This window comes from Anabrus simplex, chromosome 13 (assembly GCF_040414725.1).
Source record: "Anabrus simplex isolate iqAnaSimp1 chromosome 13, ASM4041472v1, whole genome shotgun sequence".
Classification (NCBI taxonomy): domain Eukaryota; kingdom Metazoa; phylum Arthropoda; class Insecta; order Orthoptera; family Tettigoniidae; genus Anabrus; species Anabrus simplex.
This window is the reverse complement of record NC_090277.1, coordinates 49864771-49892389: the sequence shown is the minus strand read 5'-3', so window position 1 is coordinate 49892389 and position 27619 is coordinate 49864771. Positions and strand designations below refer to the sequence as shown.

Genomic DNA, 27619 nt, shown 5'->3' with positions numbered 1-27619 from the left:
CTGCATGCCATGTGCTCTTGTCACTTTTAATTGGCTTTCTGAATTGTGTTTCTTGTATTTTCTAGGTGTACAGGAATGTTCAGCTCTGTCCATTTCTGGTAGATCAAGCAGCTCAGAGAACGGAAGAGGTCCCGGTGTCAAACTCGTCTATACAGCAGACTCGACAAGCACAATCGCCGTAGTCTCAAGTTTTCTATCCTGTTTACATGTTACCTGCTTCAAATCATGATGGGAAATCATTTCTTGTACAGAAACAAGGTCTGTATTTCTCCATTTTGATTTATAATGGTTTAATAACTTTTAGTAGTAGCTCTTTACTCTTAATACCTTGGGTAGACTCTTCCAATTTGTTTTTAATAGTGTCTCTTATAAACCCAGGCTGTCCAGCATCATCTACTCGGAGACCTAAGCAGCTGTACAGGAGGCGCGAGCATTGTTATTGACAGTGCAAGGAGCGTGCACGTGTTCGACCTAGCATCAGTAGCCAGCCTGAGTCTCGGCTTTTAACATGGTGAGTTATCATTGCAACACCATATTTTCATATCTAAACATTATTTTATGTAAGTCAGCTCGACAGGTTCGCAATGCATTTGTTCAGCAATTTCCTGGAGAAGTGCCACCTTCACGAGCACAGATTCACGTAATTGTAAAAAAAAAATTGAAATTACTGGCTCAGTGCTCAATGAAAAACATGCGTGCACCAAGTTTTAACAGAGAAAAAGCTAGATGAAATTGGTGAGAACATTGAACATTCGCAGAATAAATCACTCACGAAATTAGCACAAGTAGGGAATTGCAAAGCTGTTACACATCAAACTGTACAGGTTTACACGGGCCCATTATTTAAAACCTGCTGATCCAGCCACAAGAGTGAGATATTGTAAATAGTATCTTGCATCACTAAATGATCGTTTATTTGACCCACAGCTTGTGTTCTTTTCGGATGAGGCCTGGTTTCATCTCGGTAGTCGTGAAGTCATAACTCTTGCTATTGCTTTGCATACAATCCTAATGGTGTTTATGAAGTAGAGTTGGCCGCGCAGCCGTGAGCTTGCATCCGGGAGATAGAGGGTTCGAACCCCACTGTCGACAGCCCTGAAAATGGTTTTCTTTGGTTTTCCATTTTCACACCAGGCAAATGCTGGGGCTGTACGTTAAGGCCACGGTTGCTCCCCTCCCAGTACTAGCACTTCCCAGTTCCATTGTCGTCATAAGACCTATCTGTGTCGGTGCATGTAAAGCAACTTCTAAAAGAAGGTATTGATTCCCTTTTTAATGGGGAACCCTACTGAGTTTTCAAGCCAAAATGGTCCAAAAACCAAAATTGAGTCGTTTGCCCTAAAAGTTACCCCATTCTTTGGGGTACATGGTGATATAATTTTCTTTGTATGTACGGTCATTTTTGAATGTCCTGCTGAGGTATTTAAAAATCCCTTCGAAAAGCCACGTCCACTTTCTCAACGAATAGCTTTGGAATTTCGCTGTTTCATATTCCCGCTTTTTAATTTCCGGTGATTCCTGGTGTGTATCATCAGACAGTTCCCGTAGTTATGTACACAGAGGAACATTATAAATAGTGAATTATGAATGACAAATAATTATTCATGAGTTGTATTTTTGGGCTTATGCTGTGTAAATAATTATAAACACACTCAACGTTTCAAAAGGAACCGTGCCTTTCTTCATCAGGAGACAAAAGAGAAAAGAAACGACGTATTAATGGTTGCTAGGAGAAAGCAACAAGGAAGCTTCAAATGGTGCCCAAAGATGTAAAGGGGACACCATTGTCTCTAGCATTGGGCTAAAATGGCGTCCCCTTTACATCTTTGGGCACCATTTGAAGCTTGCTTGTTGCTTTCTCCTAGCAACCATCAATACGTCGTTTTTCTCTTTTGTCTTCTGATGAAGAAAGGCAAGGTTCCTTTTGAAACGTTGAGTGTGTTTATAATTTACACGGCATAAGCCCAAAAATACAACTCATGAATAGTTACACGGGCCGTGAAAGTCTAAATGATAATGACAAATAATGTTGAGCAGAAAATGTCCACAACACGTGCCTCATGTTTGCTGAGGAATATTTCAAAGTTCAGCTTGAGTTCAGTGCAATAGATTTACCATTAGTTAACTAAAATGAATACCTTGACATTCGTATATGATGTGGCTTACCATAATGGAATATACAAACAATTTTTAATGAAAACTATTCTAATCTTTCTATACTCAAAGATCGATAATTACTGCTAGGGGTATGTTTCTTTTTTTAAATATAAGGGCTGAATAAGTGTAGTAGAATAATAAACCGTTGCAGAGAGGGAGAAAAGGGCCAAGGAAAGAGAAAAATATGGTGCTGTGAAGTTGTGACGCAGCTACTGTAATGATATACAAAATTAGCTTTTTGTCAAAACTTTATTTTTCAGTATTAAAAATGTAAGTGCAACAGATATTACCTGATTGTTTTATGCCTATAGTGCAACGTGAGATGCATGAACGTTGGTATCCATTTTGAAAAATAAGAATATCTGACAGATATCCTGAGTCAAATATGAAAATTTCTAAAAAGAATGCAGAAGGGTGAGAAAAAAACTAATTTACAACTTTATTAAACACAATGCGTACAGATAGCTTACATTTGAGTTAAGCTTTCACCAGTCTTTTGTTAGTGTGTTTAAGTTGTACTTTACCATTTTGCTAAATGGTATTTGAAGTAAGGTTTGGTGCAAAGTTTACAGATGCAGTCCTCCTTAGGGTTGCGATAACACTTCATTCTCACGTATCTTCCCATGGAAACCATGGACGGCAAAACATGTGTATAGGTGGCAGGATTGAAAGTTCGGTCCTTTCCAGGAATCTGTGTTCATCGCTTCTGTTTCCGTTATTTCCTTCAGTACCTCCCTGGCTTTGTCTCTCCTCGCTCTGTCACACATTCCTGTATGGATTTAACCGGAGATTGTTAGATCAATTTTTCCACGTCAGCACAAAGTTAGTCTGGATGGTCTTCCTCTTCTCAGCGCATCATGAACACTGCCAGTTACTAAGGCTTTCTTTTCCTACAGTAACGTGGTCTTCTTTGTTGGTGCTGCTTTCACGAACCGCAACAAGATCGTCCCTTTAATTGATTTGCCGCTAATTTTACGCTCGTGAATCTGCACAGTGGCCAGCAAACTTTCCTAAATCGTATAATCACTTGTATCAGCCATTCAGTATCTTGGCACCAACTGCTGTCAACAATTGGTCAATAACAGTGGGCATCTGACAATAGAAATCAATAATGAGTAGGAGTATATGGACTTTGTGTGCACTCTGTATGTATAGGTTATGTCTAGGAATCGGATGGAGAGCAGCGACTTGCCATGTAAGACCGTGTGGATAGAGTACATTTTAAAGGAGTACATTCATCATGGAGGATAGAATAATGGTCATTGTTGATAAGTAGACGCTGTGGTGAGAAGTGGGGAGATAGACAAGAGAACGGGAAAAAGTAGCAGTTATCTAATGTCAAGGCTGCGTGCTTCCCTAGTCCAGAGCATCAGTTGTCCCACTTCGGAATTGCTAAGAAGAGAGTGGGAAGTAGGGGGTAAATGTTGGAGGACTTAAACTGTTCGACATTCATTGAACATAGTTTAATGGTGCCTGGTGTGAACGGGGACAGGGCGCTCTATGTGGGTAGTTAGGTACTGTAGTCATCGCGTATACGTTTAATCTAATGTAGAAAACTGAGCAGTCGGCACTGAAGTTGGTAGATAATGTTGTAGTCACGATGACCTCGTATGGGTTAAGACTTGCTAGGTGTATCTAAACAGTGGCTTACAGCTGTGCTCACTGGGTAGAAAGCCAGATGGGGGTGGAGGTTGGTCTGGTTCATAATGTGTGGGAATGTTTTTGAGGTTAAGTGAGCACCTGAAGATGACTATGGTTTCTTGGAAGATCCCAGGTGTGGGGTGAGGATGAGGGAAGATAGAATGCTTATTTCAAAATGTGATTTATTCTGTGGCAACCTGGATATGTAGTAATGAAGGGTTGGGATGTGGCGACCTCATCGCCCAGTGGGAAACCACTGCAATCGGTTACCAGAGTATTGGCAGGAAAACCATAGTTTGTGCGGTATGGAGGAATTGCCTACTCCGTCCTGAACTAGGATGAAATAAGGCTGAAAGCCTTCTTCACAATTTCATATAATCATCCATCTCATTTTCACCTTTCTAAGTAACATTTAGAATTGTAACTCAAAGATTTATCCTACTCTCAAGGCGACACCTTAGACCATGAAGTCTTTTGAAGTATTCTACTGACTGCAACCGTATATTGCAGAAAAGACAGCATTTGGATGAAGTGGGCAGTCATTTTGAAGATGGATCAGAGCATCTGAAACTCAACAGCCAGCATCTACACGACCTTCAAAGAATTAAACCTAAACAAATCTCTTCTTGACAGATTGTCAGACATCATGGACAAACATAAAATTCTAATCATGGGCTTTTAAGAAATAATAGTGATAAAGACCCAATAGAATCACAAGGATACTGACTGTATAAAGGAATCCCTAGAAAAAGAGTGATGAAAAACTGTCTGCAGGTTGGTAATGTATTTCTAATAAATCTCAGGATTTAAATCTCAATCCCCCAGACTTGAAACACTAACTCTGAAATCTGCAAATAAAATCTACAGTTATCTCTAAAGGATAAAGCACAAAAGTTCTAGGATCTCCTAGATCAAACTTTAATAAACATACCTCCATCACACGTTAAAATTCTCCCTGGCGATTTCAACCCACAACTGGGACAAGAAGGTACAGAGATACCATTGGAAAATGCAGAAACTACAGTCTTATCTCTAAATATACTTTAAAAGGAATCCTCACAAATTAAAAACATGGAAACATCCTGATTTCCAAAAAGGTGAATGACAACTGGACCATGTTTGCATGGATAAATTGCACCATCAATATCAAAGGGAAGAGAAAGGTCCACCTATTCAATACCATAAGCTTGTATATTGTCTTATAAAAATGGGACTAGTTTCGACCCCATATATATTGGGTCATCTTCATTCACACTACGGTTCAAAGACATATGCACACATGTACCAATAATAAATTAAGCACAATTTACAATCTTAATTTAAAACATTGAACTCCAACACATCCAAACTTGAAACTAAATGACACATAAAAACTGCTGTTGTAGATGCCGAACTATGTCTGTCCTACAGCAGCCAAATGCTCATGAGCTGATCTGGGAGTTGGCATCCCTGTCTGCATAGACGAGCAACTTGATTTATTTGTTTGTTCAATGTAATATGGGTAGTGACTTTTGTGTAGCTTGAAGGGGAACATTTGTAATTTGAATGGGTATTACTTTTTGTCCGATGTAGTGATTTGAAGTGAATGTCTGAAAAGAATATAATTTGAAGTAAATTGAGGAAAGAAGGGAAGATAGATCTCACCCCTATGTTCTTCGTAAGTTGCATGCATCTAATAGACACCATCACCAGATTGACCAAGATGGAGCAGGAGTATAGCTTATGATGGCAGGGGTTGGAGGAGTGATGTGTGAGGAGGGGCGGGTAGGTAGGTTTGAACTGATTGGTACACATAACGTGTATTTTTTTCTGTTCATACTTTGTATATATAGGAATGATGATATCAAATAGAATATTAGATTTTTCATTTATTTCATTAATATTATGGTTAGGGTTAAAGTACTGTTCTAAATCAACGTAACAGTTCTCCAATATGTTGAGCATGGTACCCTTCTTATCCATTTTTAATATGCTTAGATCTTGGTCAATTGATGTAAAATTGTTTTAAGTCTGTCGTGTAGTGCCATAAGAGAAAATCTATTGTATCTTGAAGCACTGACATGTTCCATGTATCTTACTGAAAAATTACATCTGTTTCCTTATATATGTACTTTCACAACTATTGCACTGCAATTTGTAAGACACCTGATTGAGAAAGTCCTGGGGGGGGGGGGGGGCTCAGGGTCAGATCACTATGTTAAGATCAAAATAAAATTAACTCCAAGGATTAAGAAAAGAACTCTGAATGAAAATAGAAAAAAAACCATTCTACCCTACCACCTTAAGAAATAATGGAAAGTACTATAGGAAAACAGAAGTCTGTCAACACTAACACATTAAAACTGACCACCAAACTAAAATAGAAGAGTTAGCTCCAACAAATCCTAGGAAAAAACAATGTTGGAATGAAGAATGTGACCAGGGAATTGAGAGAAGACACAAAGTTTGGATAAATTAAGCCCAAAAGTTAGACAAATCAAATTTAGAACTAAAACAGTCAACCCATAAAATTGAACAAACCAAATGCAAACCTCTTAAAAATATCTTACAAAAGATAGAAGAGAATAAAAAACAATCACAAGATTATTATAAAACCTTTGGCAAATACCTTAAAAAATATGAACCTCCAATATTAATGCTGATATATAAATCAGGAGGGTTAGCCCATAGTAATCAAGAAAATGCAGAGATCCTTGCAGAGACATTCACCAAACTTCAAATTGTGATGGCCTACTTGGAAAGTTGGACGTAAATACTGACACACCCATTTTAATCACCCTAGATCTATTTGATCCTCCCAACTATCAATGAGGTAGAATTTGCAGTTAAGGATCTAAAAAATAAGGCATATGGTGAAGACCTAGTCTTTGCAGAAATCTGGAAAAATCCAGGGAAATCTATATCAGCATCTAGTCAAAAATCCCAGAACATTGGACCTCAGGCATAATCCATCCATTATTCAACAAAGGAAATAAAACCAATCCAGACAAAGGAATAACTCCTTTGGACTGCACTTACAAAAGTTTTCTCCCGCACATTTACAATACGATAAAAAAACATTCTGGAACCACAACTAGAATACCAAGGAGGATTTTGCCCATACAGAAGTTGCCCAGACCAAATTCTCAACCTGCAACTAATAATGGAATATTACAAATACAGAAATTAACAGCTGTTTATTTCATTCATAGATTTGAAAAGGGCTTATGATTAGTATACACAGACCCACTCTTTTAAAAATTCTAAAATCAATGGCCTTCATCCTAAATAAATTAAACTAAGAGCCGGTTCTACTACCTACTGGTAAAGTAGCGCGTAACTTACCCTCCGCATAAAAGGACGTTTCCTTTCGATCACTCCCAGGTATTCCCATGGGAATCAACATCTATATCATCTGATGGCCAAGCAGGCATTCATTTTTGGTAGTGGACACTCATAGTGCATTGGCACTGCCGGTGGCTTCAAGTAGCCTACGCAGTGGCCTGCACAGTATGCACTAGCCATGCGTCTTGGTAGGTGTGCTAGGTACCAACTGACGAGCCCAACCTAGCACACAAGGGCGAAACGCTGGCAACCAGGAATGAGTTAGCTGGAAAATTTATAATGTCCAATAACAGACCATTTATATTGGTATAAGACAAGTTTTGAGAGTTGAACATTATTAGCTGCATTTCTGGTGACATACAATTTAAATTAGCTTATTATTCTGAAAAAAAGCATGATATTGTAACAGTGATTGATATTGTATTGCAGGATTTTCCCTCAAGTTGCAACGGTCTCACCAGCCTCTCGCATCGGTAGTGTAGCGAACACATTTTATACGTCAAGCTTTCGTAAAGAAAATTTAAAAGGATATAAAATCAAAATCTTATTTGGCAATCATTTCAAATGGGCTTTAATTTTTTACTTTTTCAGTTTTCAGATACGAGGTATGACTTATTGTATGTATCCTGATTATCTCGAGCGCGCTCGTAGCGTAATGGCTAACACGCTCGCTTTGTAATACGAGGTATGCAGGTTCGAGTCTTTATTATGGAGAATCTCTTATTTCCATTATTAGCGTTGTGTAAATCTGTATGCCTATAATATATTTAATTGAAATGCTGAATCACAATATTATGTCTACTAGGAAATTATTTTATATATGTGCTACTTATAGAAAGTGATGTTATGATTAATATAGTATGTAGGACTGTCTCCCAGGTAGCAGATTCCCTATCAGTTGTTTACATAGTCTTCTTGTAAATGATTTCGAAGAAATTAAACTATTCCATTCCCGAATTCCTCTTCCTATGAATGGATATTTACCACGATTAGTTTACATTTACAGTACTTTCCAGCTTTATCTTCATAAAGTTAAACATTAGAATGAAATAAATTATCAATAAATGGAAGCATGTGGAACTAAACGAGGTCACAGAGCCAGTTGCAAATAGAGCATTGTGGATATACTTAATCAATTCACAGAAGCCTACAGATAGAATGCTCAAAGGCAATAAGTCTGTAAGGAAGATGTGTGTGTGTATATATACATATATGGAAATACGTAAGAGTTAAGAACGGCAGGGAACGAAAATACATTTTAAAATGTAAATTAGAAATAAGACTAAAACTCGCGTACCTTCTATTACGGAGCAAGCAACTTGACCAATCTACTACGAGAATACTTTACAAAAACTCTGCCTTACATGACAGGTTATAACTGGCGTAAGAAAATGTAATCTCAATTTTAATCCCAATTAGGTATTGATATTGAAGCTCATAGATTAAAATCACGAAAGCTTGACATAAATCGTTGTCCATAACTCTTAAGACTCCCTTTATTAGGCTTTTTGGTGATAATCAGCTGGTGCAAGTTCAGGAAAATAAGACAATTGAAATGAGTTTCATACATCTGATAGGTAGCACCACACTCAAAAGCAAGAAGTCTCTGAAAGTCTAGTCAACTTCGTATATCGGTGTCTAGCTCTGGGTAGCTACCTAGCGCTTGCGCCGAGGTGGTTGCACGCAAGCCAAAGTACCAGGCGATTTACACCCCCAGCAGATGGTAGAACCGGCCCTAACTTTAACAAACACAATTTCAAAGGTAAAGTTCAGAGGAGAAATGTAAAGTGCTTTTACAATAAATACAGGCCTCAGATGAGGTAATGGTGGTGGTGATTGTTTTAAGAGGAATTACAACTAGGCAACCATCCTCTATAACACTAATCAGAGGGAAAAATGGAAGGGATCCAACACTTCGCAAAATGAAGATATCGGGCAAAGAAAGACAAGGGTGACGAAGGGCGTGAAAATGAAAAACTCCCTAGCCCTCGCGAACCTAATAGCGTTGGGTCGGGAAAGAACACGAGTTGACCAAGTGAGGTCAGATAGGATAGATGAAAGTGAGAAGCCTGGCACAAGTGGAAGCAATGCCATGACTCAGCTGAGGACCCCGTGGTCGCCAACCCACGCTCCAAAGTTCAGAGCCTCTGGGGCCCCTTTTAGTCGCCTCTTACGACAGGCAGGGGATACTGTGGGTGTTATTCTACCGCCCCCACCCACAGGGGGAGATGAGGTAATGGATTATCCCCACTGCTCTTCAGTGTGGCTCTAGATTACATGGTGAAAATTTGGCAAAAAGGAAACCCACCTAAAATCAAAATTGGAGCAAAATCCTCAATAAGGACAAACTGCCTAGGGTTTGCAGATTTAGCTCTCTTAGTCCTTGACATGGAAGTCCGTGCTCATGCATTAAAAATAAGATTACAAATATCCTTTGAGAAAACAGATCATGCCATTGAAACCGCTTGACATAGTCATCATAAATTATCAAAAAATTAACATAGTCCTAAACTTTAAATACCTTGGAGAAATCATTATGCACAACTTAAGCGAGAAAACATGGATAAATAGAACAGACAAAATGAAAAAGCACAATTTCTAAGCTGGTCAACTTATAACAAACTGCTTGTCATTGTGTCCAACACCACAAAACTGTAACTGTGCCTGAAGCCACACACTTGCGAAACCTTTTTCCAAATTAAACAAGAAAGAACTGATCAGCTCCTCAAAACTGGAACGAAGAATTATCAGAAATATCAGAAATTGCATAAATAAAATAAAAAGTACCAGGTTGAAGGAGTCTGGATAATCCTCCCCAATGAAGCTATCAAGAGATTGACCCAGTTACCAGCACGATGAAGAAAAATCTTATTTCTTTTACATCTTAAGATTACCAGAAAACAGGATTTTGACTAGTGATGAGAAATCTGGGAGAGAAGACAGGAGGGCATTGGATCAAAGAAATTACAGGATCTCAAAACAGTTGGACTTCAAATTACAGGTGCAGAGAACAAGAATAAAATTACCAGCCTTCTTAAGAATCGCACATTTTCAACTGAAATGATGCACAGAAGGCCTTTGGAGATTTCAGACTAATTAAGAACACTGCGATCAGATCGAATGAAGTACTGGGCAGATAAGAAGAATCAAACGGTACAACCTTCAAAGAAAACTTGTACATGGAAGACTCGAGTGGTCCATTGTTGCCAATAAGGTTAATAATAATGATGATGAAGGGTTAGGTTGCTAAGGGTGTCTGTCGCCAGAGTTTATGGCCTGGGAGATATGGCGACTTATGACAATCGGGGGTTAATAGGTGACTGAAATGGACCCTAAGGGGCACCTAACTTGGGAAGATGGGATTTGGTGGTTATGTGTTAGCTTTTCTTATGTTTGATTTTAATTTAAGAAGGGGGTGTCTGTTCTGGGGTAGATCCTCAGATCTAATTTGTCATTCATGGCTTTCATCAGTTCTTTATTAGACAAATCTCTGAACTTAAATTCTATCCTCCTTTTATCATGTCAAACTTCCCTTAAATTCTTGTATGCATTGTTGACTTCATTTAGTATGGTAATCTGAACCTTGTCTTAATAAGCAACTTTGTTCGACCCAGTCTATTTGTACAGGCAGTAAAAAGAAAGAATAAGTGCATAATGTTGAAGTTCCTCAGACAATAGAACGTAGATATAAAGGGTCTCTTGTGTAAACCCAGACCAAACTTGCAGTGTTTGTACTCTTCGCTCTGGCAGCTGCAGTATGGGAGGTGCATGCGTAGTTCATGAACTTGCACGCAAGAGTCACCAGTCTGGATCTCAGATGTTAACATGGTGAGACAGTTGTCATTGCTAAACTGATGTAAAAGTTCTGGTTTCATTTTAATGGTCTTGTCAACAGTCATAACTTGCTATTGGTGTGCAGAAAATCCTAATGGTGTTTATGAAGTCCCTCATTATGATAGGAAGATTGGTGTTTGGTGTGCTGTTAGTGCAAGATGAATAATTGGACCTATTTTTGAGACCACAGTAAATGCAGAGAGGTACAAAGAGATTTTGATGCTATCAGTTAAAGGAAGAAGAAAAATCCTGTGGGTGGTTTCAACAAAATTCAACCCCTGCTCATACAGCAGATGATTCCCTTACAATCTCGGAAATGTTTGCAGACCGTGATCAGTGCTGGTCTTTTCCCCCCTCGTTCTCCAGATCTAACAGTGCGTGATTTTTACTTGTGGGGTAAACTGAAAGAAAGTGTATTGAACAAATCCTCACAATGGAGGAACTGAAAGAAAATATTACGAATGAAATTGGAAACATTACAGTTGCAGACCTCACTTGTCACCTAGAATGTGGTTACCAGATGCAGTGCCTGTATAACCCAGGAAGGGCAACACTTTCAGAGTCTTTTATAAGGTAAGATTGTATACGCACTTAAAGCAGGCCAGCTGCGGGCGACATAGGTTTGGCTGAGGCAGCTGCTGTAACACACAAACGCTGTGCGTTCGGTCTTAGTTTATGAGAGGCCCTGTATGTGTTATGGGTATTGATGAAAGTATATAATGACTGGTATAACTTGGAAACGGTTCTCTAAACTGCTCCATTAAGATGAAAATAGGCTTCATCAGAGAACGGTGTTAAACAGTACTTCTTTTTCTTCAGCCCATAAGGCGTATGGCAATCTCTCCTGCCTGTGAAGATCTGTTAGCTTGTGTAGTACAGTCATTTTTTACAGGTACAATTGAGGGTCATTGTGTAACATTCTTTGAACTGAACAGCGTGATATTCCACTTGCTCTTGAAGCTCGCCGTGTTGACTTGTGTGGGCTGCGCTGCACGGTGATCGTCAGCGCAGTGATGTTTACAGGAGACCAAACTGTTGGTGCACATGGTCGCTTTTCTTCCTTCACACTGCCTTGTTCTTAAATGAGCAAAGGATAGGGTTTCTTGCTGGTACACACGTAGTCTGAAATACAGCTCAAAATTTCCTTTTTGTGTACCGTAACTCTTTTTTGATTCGGAATAAAAGATAACTGATTTGGTGTGCTGCTGAATGGAGTCAACCGTGGCCGATAGCTCTCTGGAATGCAGGCATTCGGAGACAAAGCAGCAGTGTCACCTGCAGTCATTTCCATGAAACAGGGAAGGTGTGCGTGAAATTCGAACAACATAGTACATAAGTTGCATTTTAGTTTGCTTTTCAAATGTCAACTATTCGTACGCCACCCTGTGTTATTAGCAATTCCCCTGTTCTTCCAGATCTTAGTTAACTTGATTATAGCAACTCGTCCTAGCAAACCTCATCTTTCTTGGAACTTCTCTTATTGCTGATGGTTGCCCCAAGGTATACAAAGTCTTGCACTGCATCAAACTCTTTCAAACGGCCTGTGCTGCTCTATTACAAGTAAATCTTTGAAAACTCCATTAATGACTAGAATATCGAGTAGCGAAATATTTAAGAATATGTACTCATATATTCCTTTTAGCTGTCTGCCCATTCAGTACATGTTAAATACATTAATCTAGTACAGGTTTCGACCCCTAGGGTAAGTCATCAGAAACAAGTCACAATTTAAAATGGTGAGACACAATCAAAAAATCATTAACATAAGAGACATTAAATAATTACAAAATGTAAACAATCAGCCTCCCACAAGGCCAAACCCTCGTTCACGTTGTGGGAGGTGGGCAACGGCATGAAGTAGGGGTGATGTACAGTGGGGACTGTGTGTGCCCCATGACTGCTACGGTAGCTGTGAAGACCCTACAGGAACTCTGAAAAGTGACGGCTAACGGGGCTCTGGTGAAGACCTCAACGGCGGAGAAGGGGTCCTTTGGTACGGCGAAGCTGGCGGATTAGGCAACCCTTCTTCTTGGGGATAAATAAAGTTGAAACCACTGCCTTGTGGTACAGAGGAATCTTTAAAAGCTAAGGGAGATAACCCCTACAGAAAAATCCTGCGGTCTGGCGCAGACAGGAGGCAGCCCCTCCACTGGACTCAGGGTGCCTGTGGGCTAATAACTCGCACACCTGAATTAAACTTATTACAGAAACCAGACGAAATTTATACTGGCCGGATTTTATGGAGACGACTTTTGCAATGAAATACAGAACACGAATCTGATTCTGGAATGTTTCAACTATGTATGAAACTGGCAGACTGAGAAGTGGTGGCAGAAATGAAAAGGTATAAACTGGAGATACTTGGGTTGAGTGAAACAAGATGGACAGGCTACGGAGAGGCGAGGACAGAAGAGGGGGGTGTCTTCATTTACTCTGGAAGAGAAAATGATCAGCATTCAAGTGGAGCGGGTGTCTTACAAAGAAACCAAAAAATTGCATAATGGAATGGACCGCTGTATCACAGGATAATTACTGTACGAATAAGAACCAAAGTTACACCTGTGACCATAGTACAGTGCTATGCGCCAACAGAGGTAGCAGAAGAGGAGTTTTATGATAGGCCGACATCAACACTGGCAGAGATAAAGGACATTGTGGTGTTCATGGGAGATCTAAATGCAAAAATTGGTAATGAAAATGAAGATAAATCGGAATAGAAGAAAATAATGGCCAGATTCATAGACCTATGCAGTAATTTTGGATTGGTTATAGATGGATCATTGCTTCCACATAAGAACTGCCACAAGATCTCATGGGTGTTGCCTGATCTCTGCACAGAAAACCAAATTAATCACTTGGCGATAAGTAAAAGATGGAGACATTCACTCTTAGATGTGAGGAATAAACGTGGAGCAGATGTAGGCAGCAACCATAACCTTATGATTGCTGATAGATTGAAGGTGGCAGCACCAGTAAAACAGGCAGCAGTACGAATGAAACGTTTTAACTCTGGGAAATTTGGGGAACTTGAAGTGCAAAATTAATTTAAGGTACATTTGAAGAACAGGTTTGAAGCCCTTGCTGAACAACCAGATGATGTAAATACCAAATGGAACATAGTCAAGGAACTCTTTCATGTCTAATGTGAAGAGATAGTGTGCTACAGAGAGCCAGGGAGGAAAGAATTGATATCGGATAACACTTGGGAATCAATCCAAAAGCGAAGAGGGTGCAAGGCACTTGTCAACTCCAGTAGAACAAGAAAGCAGTAGCAATGGAAAAATACAAGGAGGTTAAGAAGAAAGTGAGGAGAGATAAAAAAGTGTTACAGACCAACTGGCAACACAAGCAGAAGCAGCAAGAGTCGGCAACAGCAAAGAAGTATATGCCATTACGAGAAAGCTTCGAGGAGGAAGTTTTCAGCGCAGAAACCAATCAGATGCAAATGCAGTAGCCTTGACATCTGAGAGATGACAATTGGAAAGATGGAGACATCACTTCATGGAAGTACTCAATCTTGGTGAAGAATTGAGAACAGAAGAAGTTGAAACCATTTTGGAGGATCCAGACATCTCGGTAGAACCACCAACATGACAAGAGATTGCACAAACAGTGAAACAAATGAAGAGTGGCAAAGCGCCCGGTGTAGATAACATTATCCCAGAAGCCCTTAAGGTAGATCCAGATTTAACAGCGGAAATCATGGAGCCACTTCTAACGCTAATATGGAACGAAGAACACCCCTGAGGAGTGGTTGAAAGGTGTCCTCTCAGATTGCAATAACTGGAGGGGAATAACGTTGCTCTTATATGGGGGAAAAGTGATGTCAAGAGTCATACTGAACAGAATAAGCATAGTCGTTGACACGAGACGTCAGGAACAGGTAGGTTTCAGAGAATGTCGGTCTACTGTGGATCAGATTAACACACTAAGGCTAATCATCGAACAATTTGGCTGAATCAGACATCTCTGTATATACTTTTCATTGATTTTGAAAAGGCCTTTGACTCTATCAACCGGAGGAAAATGTGGAAGGTTATGGAAAAGTTTGGAATTCCACAAAATATAGTCAGTCTTACACAGGCAATGTATGATGGATATACTTGTCAAGTAGAACATAAAGGGAAGCTGTCTGGACTTTTTGCTGTAAAATCTGGAGTAAGACAAGGATGTCTACTGTTGCCAATCTTGTTTATGACACTGGATTGTATGCTGAGAGGCAATGAATAGAAAGCGTGGCATTCAGTGGGGATTAAATAAGAGATTGGAAGAACTGGATTATGCGGATGATCTGTCTTCTTGCAGAATGTTTTTGGGACATGGAAATCAAACTGAAAGACTTAAAAATAGAAGCTAAAGAAGTAGGTTTAAAGATTAATAACCATCGTAACAATTGCAACTTGGCTCTAGATGGAATGGATATAGAAAGGGTAGAGGAATTTTGCTACTTAGGAAGCATGATAAGCCAGGATGGAGGTGCTTTTAGAGATGTGGTGAGTCGTATAAATAAAGCCAAAGGAGCTTTTGCACAGTTACGACCAATATGGAGATCCCTCACAATCGTATAAAAACGAAGCTAAGGATATTCAACTCAAATGTTAAATCTGTGTTACTGTATGGAAGCGAGACCTGGAAAGTGACCAAAGACATTACCACAAGGTTACAGACTTTTATAAATCTGTGTTTGAGGTACATTATGAGAATATGGTGGCCAGAAACTATCTCAAAGACCTTTGCGATGCCACAAGTCAGTCCCATACAGGAACAGATGAGAAGAAAATGGAGATGGATTGGGCACACCCTGAGAAGACTACAAGAGAGTATCACAAGGCAGGCATTGAGTTGGAATCCACAAGGCAGTCACAGGCAAGGCAGACTGAGGATTACCTGGAAGAGAACCATAGATAAGGAGATTGCTGGAGTTAACAAGACATGGAGGGAGGTGAAAGCATTGGCGGCAGATAGAACAAGCTGGAGAAATTTCGTCGAGGCCCTATGTTCCACATGGAATTCAAGGAAATAAGTCAAGTGAACAATCAAGTGTTCTGTCCTTTTGAGGTCAAATCACATTGAAATCCATTAAAATGAATCAAAGAGGAAAGTCCATGAGACTTGACTAGGTTCTGAAGTTGGTGGGGAAAACTTTTAGGTACTTAAGAGAAATTTTAAGTGTCACTTTCCAATGACAATTACCAATATCTTCAAACTTATTGACTAAACATTTTTCCATGAACTTAAAGACTGTCAGTAGTCTCATGGACTTTCCTGTTTGATAATATTAAGCTTTCAATGTGATTTGAGCTTGAACTTAGACCATTTTTTAATTCACATTTTGCTAATCTATTTTAAATGTCTCATTGTATACACTACACGCGTAGCCTTGGCCCCGGCCAGAACACACTGTAGCGACTGAGTAGTCGGCAGCAGAGCTAGGACATAAAACAGACTATTTCTCTCACCATACCTGGACTCTTTCTGTGGTTAGATATATTTTTTTAAAGAACCTCTCTAAGTCCCTGCTTCTGTGCTGTCCACATAGGGCTGCTCTGTTCTTCATGATGTATGTAAATAATGCCCAGCAATTGAGACATCAGAATTTTGCAATGTAAAATGCTACAGTTACAAACATAATCAACAGTAGCATTTTTATTCCAACGAAGTGATAAGTTTGTGAAATATATTTACAAGTGTACCTAAGTGTTATAAATATTAAGTCAAAGACAATCAACAAGTGTTATTTTATCCAAATGAACTTTTAAGAAAACACAAATGTCAAGTGCACCTACATGTTCATTTTATGTAAATGTTGTGTATTTTTCTGATGGTTCTTTCAATGTCATAAGCTATTTTATGTAGTGTTGTAGGGATAGCTAGACTAGATGATCATTTTAATTTTAGTATTAAGACATGGCAAAACATGTCCTCTTATTCCATTATGTAACACCAGTTTTAATTTCTAATCACAAATTGTATTGAGAAGGTTGACTTTTAAGAGATAATTCTTTCATGTGCTTGTCCCATTGTATTGTAATGATTTTTAGCTTGTGTATCACCATTTTAAAATTTTGTATCTGGTGTATATTTAGCACTCTAGCTTATGTCCCCTAGGGGACAAAATGTGCACTAGATTAATGTATTTAACATGTATTGAATAGGTGGACTGCTAATGCTAAATAGAATGTTTGAGTACTTATTCTTAAATATTTTGCTACTGTGCTACTCTATCAATTGCCACGAGTTTGGACTTACTGAGGTTTAGCCCCATTCCATACTCAAGACTGGCATTCTTTACTCTTATGGTTAGTCCACAGCAAAGTTAATAAAAAATGTTAATGAAAATATTTCTCAACATGTTAATAAACTTTTGTAAACAAACTTCTTGATTGTGTCCATACCAAAATAGCTATTTGTGAAGTTTCAATTGATAGGGTCAGGAAAAAAAACTTACAGCTGCAGCTTTCATTATTTTAGTAAGTACGATTAGAGAAAAGTGCAGACGCAAAGTGTGGCAATGAAAAATACTGGAAAGGCGAGTAGAATTAAGTTTGGAAAGAACACTTATGTCAGAACTTTTACTGTAATTTGTGATGCAGCAGGCTTTCAAAATTTTCATGAGAATGCCCCCACATGACTTTCAGTTCTTGTTTACAGTAATTGGGTCTGAAATTGCAAGTAATGATACAGATTATCAGAAAGCAGGCTCCACTAATTATAGGCTATAACTTTGATTCCTAGCAACTGGTGACATTTCACTATATACAGGAACCTATTTGTCTAGAATATCAAAACAAGCAATTTATTGTCTGAGGTGTTTGAAGCTTTATACAACAATATCAAGGAATTGGTAAAGGTATGAAATAGAGAATCTTCATTTAACCTACTGTAGTTAGGATAGTATTATTTTGATATACAAGTGATTATGGGAGGTTACGTTATTCAGAGAGGAGCAAAGCTGGAAATGAAACTACATTAGAACACAGTTAAAAGAATATCATACAGAATTAAAGATACTGTATATTAGAAATTTCAGTTGCAATTTGATTGTCAATTTTTAGAAGAAATCTCCTTATTCTGTGCTACGAATTTGCATGCCTTAATTGCCCCACTTGTGCATGTGTGAACTCAAATGTTCACAAAACATGAAAAGTTAATGAAAAGTTTCATTCACAAAAGTTAAAAGAAATGTTATCAACGTGCTTGAAAAGTGAATGAACAGTGTTTATTAACAAAGTTAATGAAAACATCTTGGTGTGGATGCACCTTAAAGCAGATCTGAAAGCTCCTCCTGGCAGTTGACAAGCAGGGTGCTGTCATCAGCAAACCTCAAGTTGTTACTTTTTCTCCCAATTGAGATGCTGCCAACTCAATTATGCTACACTTGCTGTGGATATTGTAAAGTTGAAGGGACAAGATGCAGCCTTGTCTTGTGCCACAGGACAAAGTATTCTGAGATCTTGTCTACCTTTATACTGTAGTTGCAGTCATACAGTAATATAAGATGAGGTAGGACACCAAATTCATCTGGCACATGCCTCAACTTTTTCCAATAAACACAGTTGGAGGCGTTCTAGTTGAGGAAACAGACGAAGATGTTCAAAAAGATCCCAAGCCTTTTCCATTAGTCGAAACTCGTTATAACGACTCCGAGGGGACTGCCAATCAATGGTCGTTATAGCAGATAGTCGCACAAACCAGTTTTGTTCTTACGTTTTATTAGAAATATCTGTAAGTTTTAGGCTGCACACCTAGATGGTTAATTAACAAAATTAATTTAAAACTAATAAAAAAAATTAGCTAAAATATGTACTGTTAGTGGAGTGGGGTTGTGAGGAATTTCTTTAGCTTTCTTGGCTTCTTTAATAAAGATTCTTAAATATCTTTATGCTCACATATGGCCAGCTAGACTTTTAAAGAATTTTCTTTGAGAAGAAACAGAATATATCCATTCACTAAGAACATATTGATCGTAGTGAAGAATACACACAGAGGCCAGCGCTGGGTCTTTCTACTGCAGTTCATGCTGCAACACATTTGTACGAAAGAGTCTGTTGCACCTTTTGTTTCGTTATAAAATTCAATTGCTGCAGGTTTTCCACTGTTATCCCTTATTTCTATGTCCTCGTGAGTAGTGGATAGCAGAACAATGACTTTCCCCTGCTTTGGTTTGTACAAAACAAGAGTTTTTGGTCCATCGAAACAAACCATTGACGTGCCGATTTTTCGCTTCTTCACTTCAAGGAGCTCAGGAGGTATCTTGTGTTTTTTTCTAATTCAACTGTCAGAGAGTAAGGTGGTTTCAAAAGGTCTTCAGCCAGTGGGATGGAGGTAAACCAATTATCCATGGTTACATTCATATTCGAACCATGGATGGTCAATTCTTTTACAAAATAATGAGCGAGAGGTTGACCAGACATATTCGTATTTTTTCCCAGATATGGCTTAGCGTCAATCATATATTTAGTCCCAACTTTGTTCAACATAATCTTAATTCCATATTTTGTGGGTTTGTTGGGATGTAATCCTGAAAGGACATCGTCCACAAAATCCAACGAGTTGTTCGTCAATGGTTGTGTAACTTTCTGGCTTGTATGAGTCTCGACAGTTTTTGATAAACTCATCCCATACTTCTCGAATGGCTGCAAACTTGTCACTCGCTCGTCTCTCTACCCTAGTAGATTTATCATCGAATCTAAGACACGTCAACAGAAAATCAAAATGCTCACTTCACATTGTTGCCTTATTTCTGTAACCACAGAAATTTGGATCAAACATCTCTCTTGTAGGAAGATGATTGGTTTTCATGGCTGCTAACACAAGTAACACAAATATACCAAAAAGAGCGTTGATTTCTTCCCTGCTTGTTTGAGAAATTGTTGCACTAGCTGTAGCATAGTTACAACTCTGAACTTGTATTTCCTCATTCGTGTGTTGTACCAGTTTATCTAAAATGAAATTGTTAAAGAATAAAGAAAACGATTCCATGGGTGTTGAAACATTTCTGGCTTCTCCTAAAGGGGTTTGCTTTATATGAATTATGTTCCTGGCGGGTGTCCGGGTATTACGGTTTCTCGATGGAAGTGTTGACCATTTGTGTTTATTTCTCCCTCGTAGATTGGTCTTATTAGGGACTACAACATTCGGATGCCTCGCACTGGAAACAATCGGGTTAGAATTGCTATTAGTTGAATCAGGGTCCTCATCAGAGTATGTTGGTTCAGGATCACATCTTCTCTTTCTTCCCGGCTTGTCAGAATCATAGGAATCATCTAACTGTGGGTTATATTCTGGGTCAGATTCTCTGTCAGTTAGTTCAATGTCGTCCTGTTCAAAGCCATCCTTCGGTTCACTGCACGTCTCTCCAGTTACTGCTGTGTTGTCGCCAGTGTCATCTACTTCTGTCAGAAGTTGTAGTATTGTGTGTGGGTTATTTCTGATATTCTTTGCTATCTGAAATATATTTCAATTTTCTGGAGTGGATTCCCGATTTCAGCACACAATTACAGTTAATGCGAACCTAACAATGAAATTATTTATTTTTAGAATATGCAGAGTGAATGAATGAATAAATAAATAAAGAAAGAAAGAAATAAACAAATGAATAAATAAGTGAATGAATGAATGCTCCACTATGTATAAAATATAAAAGCGTCACTAAGCATTCGTACCTCAGACGACAGGGTCCCCGTAGAGACGGAATGAAGCAACGTACGGTGTCACAACTGTTCTCTACAAGGTCAATACTCGCACAAAGGAAGCTAGAGAGAAAGTGAAGCAAATACCTTTGTGGAGGGGGAAGGGGAGCTACTAATATCCGCGCACGTCGCCCGGCAGACGAAAGCTTAGTAATCCAGTGTTAAATACAGTGTTCATATAGGGTTTAGACGGGACCGTTAGATTTCTGTTATATACAACATAGATACATACCAGTACATTTTATAGACAGTTATGCCTTTCGGCGTTCAGTCAGCAAGCCTCTGTGAATTAACTAAAATTATTGTATCGAGCCGAAAAGGTCATCAACGAATTGAAAATGAACACTTGAAATTTATATACTCTTGATTAATCCAGTCATACACAAAGCGGATGAGATCAGCAGTAGTCACGTAATCAGCTAGTATGTGTTAGTGTCTCCTGCAGGCTGAGGCTCTGTCTTAGGCCAGAGAGATCTGTGCATTCTCTGAGGATGTGGGCCACGGTGAAGTCGGCACAAGCTCACACTGGGGTGGGGGATAAGAGTATATGTTGTCTAAGGTAGAGGGCAAGAGGGAGACCCAGAGCAAGATTGATACTGTCACAAACAGAATGAGAAAAAGGCTGGAATGGAATAAGATTACTGAAGGGGAGTGGTGGAAGCAGAGGCAATGGTGAAGTACCAATACACTGATGTGGCAGGAGCTGGACAAGGGGAAGTGAAAATGATTGAGAGTTAACTGGATCAAATTTTACCACCTTTTTCTTGAAACTGTTGTCCACAATGACACTTTTCCTTTAGTCCTAGATTTCTTAGTCATTCTACTCTAGAATATATTGAAGTTCTTACAGATTGTTTTTCAGTTTTGCTGATAATAAGTACTTGAGTTTGTATCTGATCAACCCTTGTAAATGTTTGGCTCTTTGATATTGTTCATCATCCAGCTTCTACTCTTTCAGTTCTCTGAATAATTGAATTTCCTTTCTTGTTTACTGTTGCAAGCTTAGCTTAGGTCTTCTCAGTTATAACCAAACCAGCAAGGGAACTGATGTGAAGTGCTGATAGTGAGCCAAGAGTGCATAGGTGTGAACTGGAGAAATTCAATATCTATCGAGCAATACTGTTAGAGGATAAAAGTATATCAAAGATATTAAGTTCCTTCAATATGGCGCAAGCGGTGCTGATATCGGTGGTACCCTTGTGGGTGGGGGATGCAGATGAATACACCCACAGTATCCCCTGCCTGTTGTAAGAGGAGACTAAAAGGGGTGACAAGGGATAATTTAATTAGAACCATGAAACTTGTGATTTGTACAATCATGTGAGGAACACCATGGGTTGCCTTTGAGAGTGGTACCACTATGTTAAGTACACAATATGTTTGTGATTAGTAGCAGCAGTGAGTGGTTCATTGTGGGTTTACAGAACCTATGATTAGTACCACTATGCAGAACACCATGGGTTTACAATGTCTGTAATTAGTACCATTGTGAGAAACACCATGGGTCTGGGCACTGCCTGTGAGTAGTACCCATTATGTGAGGAATGCCATGGGAGTACCAGTGCCTGTGATTAATACATGTAGGTGAGGAACACTCTGGGTATGCACTGCCTATGAGTGGTGCCATTATGTGAGAAACACCATAGGTCTTGAGTTACCTGTGTGACATACATTACTTGTGAGTAGTACCATAATGTGTGGAACCACCATAAGTCTGTTACTTTTGATTAGTACTGCAACATGAGAAATAAAATATTTTTACTTGACTAGTGATAAGTACCATTTAGTGGGGAGAGGGAGGGCTGTTGACTGGGATTTTGGATCCTTTTAAGACAACAAGCATCATTGATTCAGGATTGCTTTGGAAGCAGCTCCTTGGTCAGTATAAACTATTGTTTTAACCTCTACAGCCATGAGGAGGAATATGGGTTGTTTTCTTTCATGGATCATTAATGTTAAATAGTGTACTGGGTCTATGGTAAAAGACATTTGTTAACATTTTTACATTTTACTTCACTGTCCTGATACTCAACCAATACCTCCAGGTAATTATGATAAACATAAATTGAATAACCTTTGCTTCATGGTAGGCCTCTGAGAAATAAAGATTATATTTGCAATTTCATTGTTTACAAATTAATTTTTTGTGTTGAAATTGGTATTTACAATTACAAAATATTAACATTTCTACATCAACTTGTTTCAGCTTCACTTTCTGGAAGGAACTGAAGCAAGATTCTTTCTGAAGTAAAACATAGAACTACTTTGCTCATCTCACAATCAATGAATGTTTGAATCCTTGAAGCTGACATTTGGCCTTCTATTTCTGAATACCATTCATTGAGACAAATGGCGACCATATTCTCTTGCACGTGCAGGTGATATTGGTGAAGCAACTATTGGCTTTTTCTTGGCCGATTCTTCATCGGTGTCTTATTTGTAGTTTCCTTTCCCAAGTAAATAAGCTTGGGATAATATAAAACTTGAGTTTTAACTAATTGATGGCTAAGAGATACTCATGTTTGTGTTGCCAGGACACTCCTGTGCTGAATCTCAGCAAGTGGCACTGTCACTTTTGGAATTAGAACTTGTGTCCACAAAGATGCACACAAAATGCTGTCAGTTGGTACAGTTATTTATTCACATCTATTTACAAATTAACACACCTTAATCACAGTATCACATATAAAACACTTTGTTCCCAGATCATCAAGAAAGCTGCCATTCTAGACAACTGCCGATCACTTCAACCGCTGCATGTCAATACGAGGTCACAAGTATATTCTTGCTACACCATAACTCTACTGAACAATAACTTGTTACCATAAAGACCATCTCCTTATATATGTGCCTGGCCAGGCTTCTAGAAAGCTACATTAATTTACAGGTATTTCCATTAACTGAACTTGTATAAATATTTATGTACAGTATGTGTTTCATGACATAACCTCACACACAATATGATCATCTGACTATGTAAATAATATACTAATACTAAATGGCTGTACATCACAAGTTGTCATAATAATAATGATTGTAAAATAATTTGTGCTAGATACTTGTATTATTCACCCATGGGTGAGAGTATTTTTTTAAGTTAAACTGTTTATCACACTTGCATCAAACTGTCAGTGCTGCTGTCTTCAAGTAGCTGGACTTTGTCATTGTGGTCATCATTTGTATGAACTGTGTTGGATACATTTGGGTCGTGTATTTATAAGGTCTATAGTTGCATCATGACAGGGCTGAAAGAAACACAACACTAAAACTTATCATTTTTCCACTTTACAGTAAATGGTAATAATTCCTTGATGCAGAACTGATCATAAGATTGTACAATTTCAAACAGTTCTTGAGAGTAGTAATGACTCTGAATTGAACAATCTTGTAGTCAGACATGGAAAAGTATTTCAATTGGTTCAGAGTTATTAAAACTTGCAGAATATTATTTTTATACAAGGCCATAATGCAAATGTAGAGAAATTATTTTGATTCATCTCAGCATAATGAACTGATAATAGGAACTCTTTCAAAGTGGAAAATTCTCTTAATGGTTCAATATAATCTAAATATTATTTCAGACATGCCAAAACTTGTAAAGGCAAGTGAATCTTAAATGTACCAGCAAGGCATGTAAATTAGTTTCATTGTTTAAATTTTGTAAGAATTTACTGTATAATATGGAAATGTGCAAGTTTTGTTTATCCATATGAAAATTACAATATATATATATATATATATATATATAGCAAGTCTAAATTCAGACTCCCAATGGATGATTTTGTCCTTTTTCTGGCATTGTCCTCTTTCAAATAGTTTTGTCCTTTTTTTAAAAAATCTATTGTCATCTGGTCACCCTAATGCAATGCCACTATTGTCTAAATGAACTTTGACCGCGCAAGTTGGCTGCGGTTAGAGACGTGCGGCGGTGAGCTTGCATCCAGGAGATAATGGGTTCGAATCCCACTGTTGGCAGCTGTGGAGATGGTTTTCTGTGATTTCCCATTTTTACACCAGGCAAATGCTGGGGCTGTACCTTCATTAAGGCCACGGCTTCTCCCTTCCAACTCCTAGGCCTTTCCTCTCCCATCGTTGCTGTAAGACCTATGTGTTGGTGTGATGTAAAGCCACTAGCAAAAATAAACTTTAGTAGTTTTGTTTGGATGTATACTGAATTATATATATTATAAATATATTTTCATTTTGTTTGCAGTTGCTGAGAGCTGTATTCTCCTGTACTGCTTGGAGCAGATGGAGATTTGCTATGGCAGTTAGAAAATTGTTCAACCCAGACAAGAAAAGTCTTAATTTTGCATTCATGAAAATAAGTAGTTTTTTTGATAAAAGTTTAAGGACATTGATTTGTAAATTGTGATCCTGTTATTACTAGGTGATATAACTATGCTTTTAAATGTTAACATTGTGAATGACTTTTCTATGAATTCTCACTTGCAATGTTACTTTAAAATTGTGACTTTTGACAATTAAATGCAAAATAACTGGTGCAGTTCTTATTGCTGGATTGTTTCTACTGTTATATTTTAAATTGGTAATGAAACCTGTTGCCTTAGGCTATAATTGGAAATTGATCCATTACATATTTGGCATATTAAGTTCAGAATATGTAGCAGCAATTGTGTAATGTGAAATTTTAAGTGATCCAAATATTATTGGGCTATTCGGCTAAGTTGTCCACTTCAAATAATTCTTGCACCATTAAAGATATTGACATTCTGTTTCACTTTCAGTAATTGTACCAAAGGGCAAAAAATCAGATTTTCAGTACTTTTTCATGGTGTCATATCATCTAATGGCATTTGTGTTTTAAAATCTCTTTCCTATACATAGCCTTAAACTTTAACATTATAAATTCAGCACTGTGATTATTTTGAAAATTGTACAAGTACCTGTTGAAAATTTAATGTATTCACGCTAGCAAATAAATGTCTGAATAAGTCTTACTTTCTTGAGGTACTTATCTGATTTTTCAAAATAATCATTGTGCCAAATTTGTAATGGAAGTTTAAGGCTGTATAGAAAAGTGTGCAGTTCCATTTAAGAAAAAATGGTTTATATTGTTACCTTAAATGTTATCATGAAGTACTGTAAATCTGGTTGTAAGCCCCTTGGTATCATTACTGAAAGTAAAATGAAAATGGGGATATATTTTTGTAATTATTGGAGTTATTTCTGGTGGACAACGTAGTTCTTTAAGCTTGTATAATACAATTTATAGCATTCCAGTGCTTTTCTTTGTGACTCTTGTAAAATCTTTCAGTTTTGTAATGCTAGTGTTCTAAATAGGGCACTTATTTGTAGTATTCTTGTTCTGTTCAGGTGTTCACTTAAATATTGTGACCAGTTTGCTACTGAATGACTGCCAGTTCTATTTTGTGTAGTATTTCATTTTTATCTGGAAATTTGCAGAAAAGTAAATGTACAGTATATCAAAGTCACAGTAGTTGGAATCTTTCCTCAGCCTGTATCATCAATTGTATTATTAATTTAATGTTTAAAAAAATGATGTAATAAAGGATGGAAATAACTGATGACTTGTTAATATACATTCCTTGTATCTTCCTTTCCACATAACAAAGCAAAATGTAAAAACATTTTAGGTTTTCCATTCTGAATAAATGGAAATTACAAAAGTTTGGACTTAGTTTTTTTTCATTTATTTTTCACAAATACATTAATACATTGAAAACAAAACAATATTAATTAAAAATATCTTTTGAACTTTAATTTTGATTTTTCTTTTGGATTTTTTAAAATTTCCAAAAAAATTCATAATTCTTAGCTGAATTTGCTCATTCTGAGCAGAAAAACAGCTTAAAAATATACCCTAAGTCCAACACCTCATTTCAAGTGTCCAGGTTCAGCGTTGAAACTTTGATGAATCGCAGACTTTCCTGTTCAAGAAAAAAAATTAAGAAAAAATATTATTAAACACTCTCAATACAATACTGCTATTGCACAAGAAGAGCATTTTTCACCCCCCACCCCCCAGTTGTGCAATAGCGACTGGGGGGGGGAGGGGTGTGTGAAAATACTCTTCTTGTGCAATAGCAGTACTTCATACATATCAAAGCACCTGCAGAAACCACTACACGATGTCTGAGGATTCTTTCACGCAACTCACAATACTGAACCTTAACGAAACTCCACCAGCCAAATCTGTTATCTCAAACATTTCATACGTGTATTTCTGCAGGTGCAACGATAAGCTGTTGCCATTGTTAAAACATTAAATGCAGCAGCACTGCCAACTATTGGAACTGTGTATGTAAAATATATAATGCCTACTAGTGAAGAAATGAATATCCACAGCCTGTTTCTAGTCATTCAACCGGATCAGGAATCGGATGAATGAAGCCCCTATTTATTGGCAAGGATAGAAATTGTGCCGACTGCCAAAGCCTGTCAGTCACGTTCCTCTGGGGCAATGATTAATATTATTTCATTTTCATCTGCCAGTCATTAGAGTGTGTTGATGGAATGAAAGATGACAGGGAAACCAGAGAAAAACCTGTTCCACCTCTTTGTCCAGCACAAATCTCACATGAAGTGACCAGGATTTGAACCATGGAACCCAGCGGTGAGACGCCAGCACCACAGAGGCTCACTAGTAAAGAAATAATCTAGCAAAATATTTACCAACCACCCAAATTTTACCACAGCTTAAAATGGCACCGTTATTTCTCTGGTTAGACCACACTGGTTTTGTTGGCACAATATACTGAAAGGCCGTGTGTTTATCATCCCTTAGCAGCTGTGACCTTAATTAAGGTATATCTCCAGCACTTGCCTGGTGTGAAAATGGGAAACAAAGGAAAACCATCTCCAGGGTTGCCGACAGAGGGATTCGAACCCACCATCTCCCAAATGGAAGCTCACGGCCAACTCACTCTGTTGGTCTCTTCTACTCTTAAACGATGGCATTATTCAGTCAAGCTTCCTAGCAAGTCCAA

The 27619-nt window shown here is 38.1% G+C and overlaps 1 long non-coding RNA gene across 1 annotated transcript; it reads left to right on the top strand.

The window, feature by feature from the left end:
• The first annotated feature begins 69 nt into the window (after positions 1 to 69).
• On the top strand, positions 70 to 26177 carry LOC136885117 (uncharacterized). The gene is made up of 3 exons (XR_010861464.2): positions 70 to 258; positions 379 to 511; positions 24862 to 26177. It is a non-coding gene; the product is annotated as an uncharacterized lncRNA (long non-coding RNA).
• Positions 26178 to 27619: the final 1442 nt, after the last annotated feature.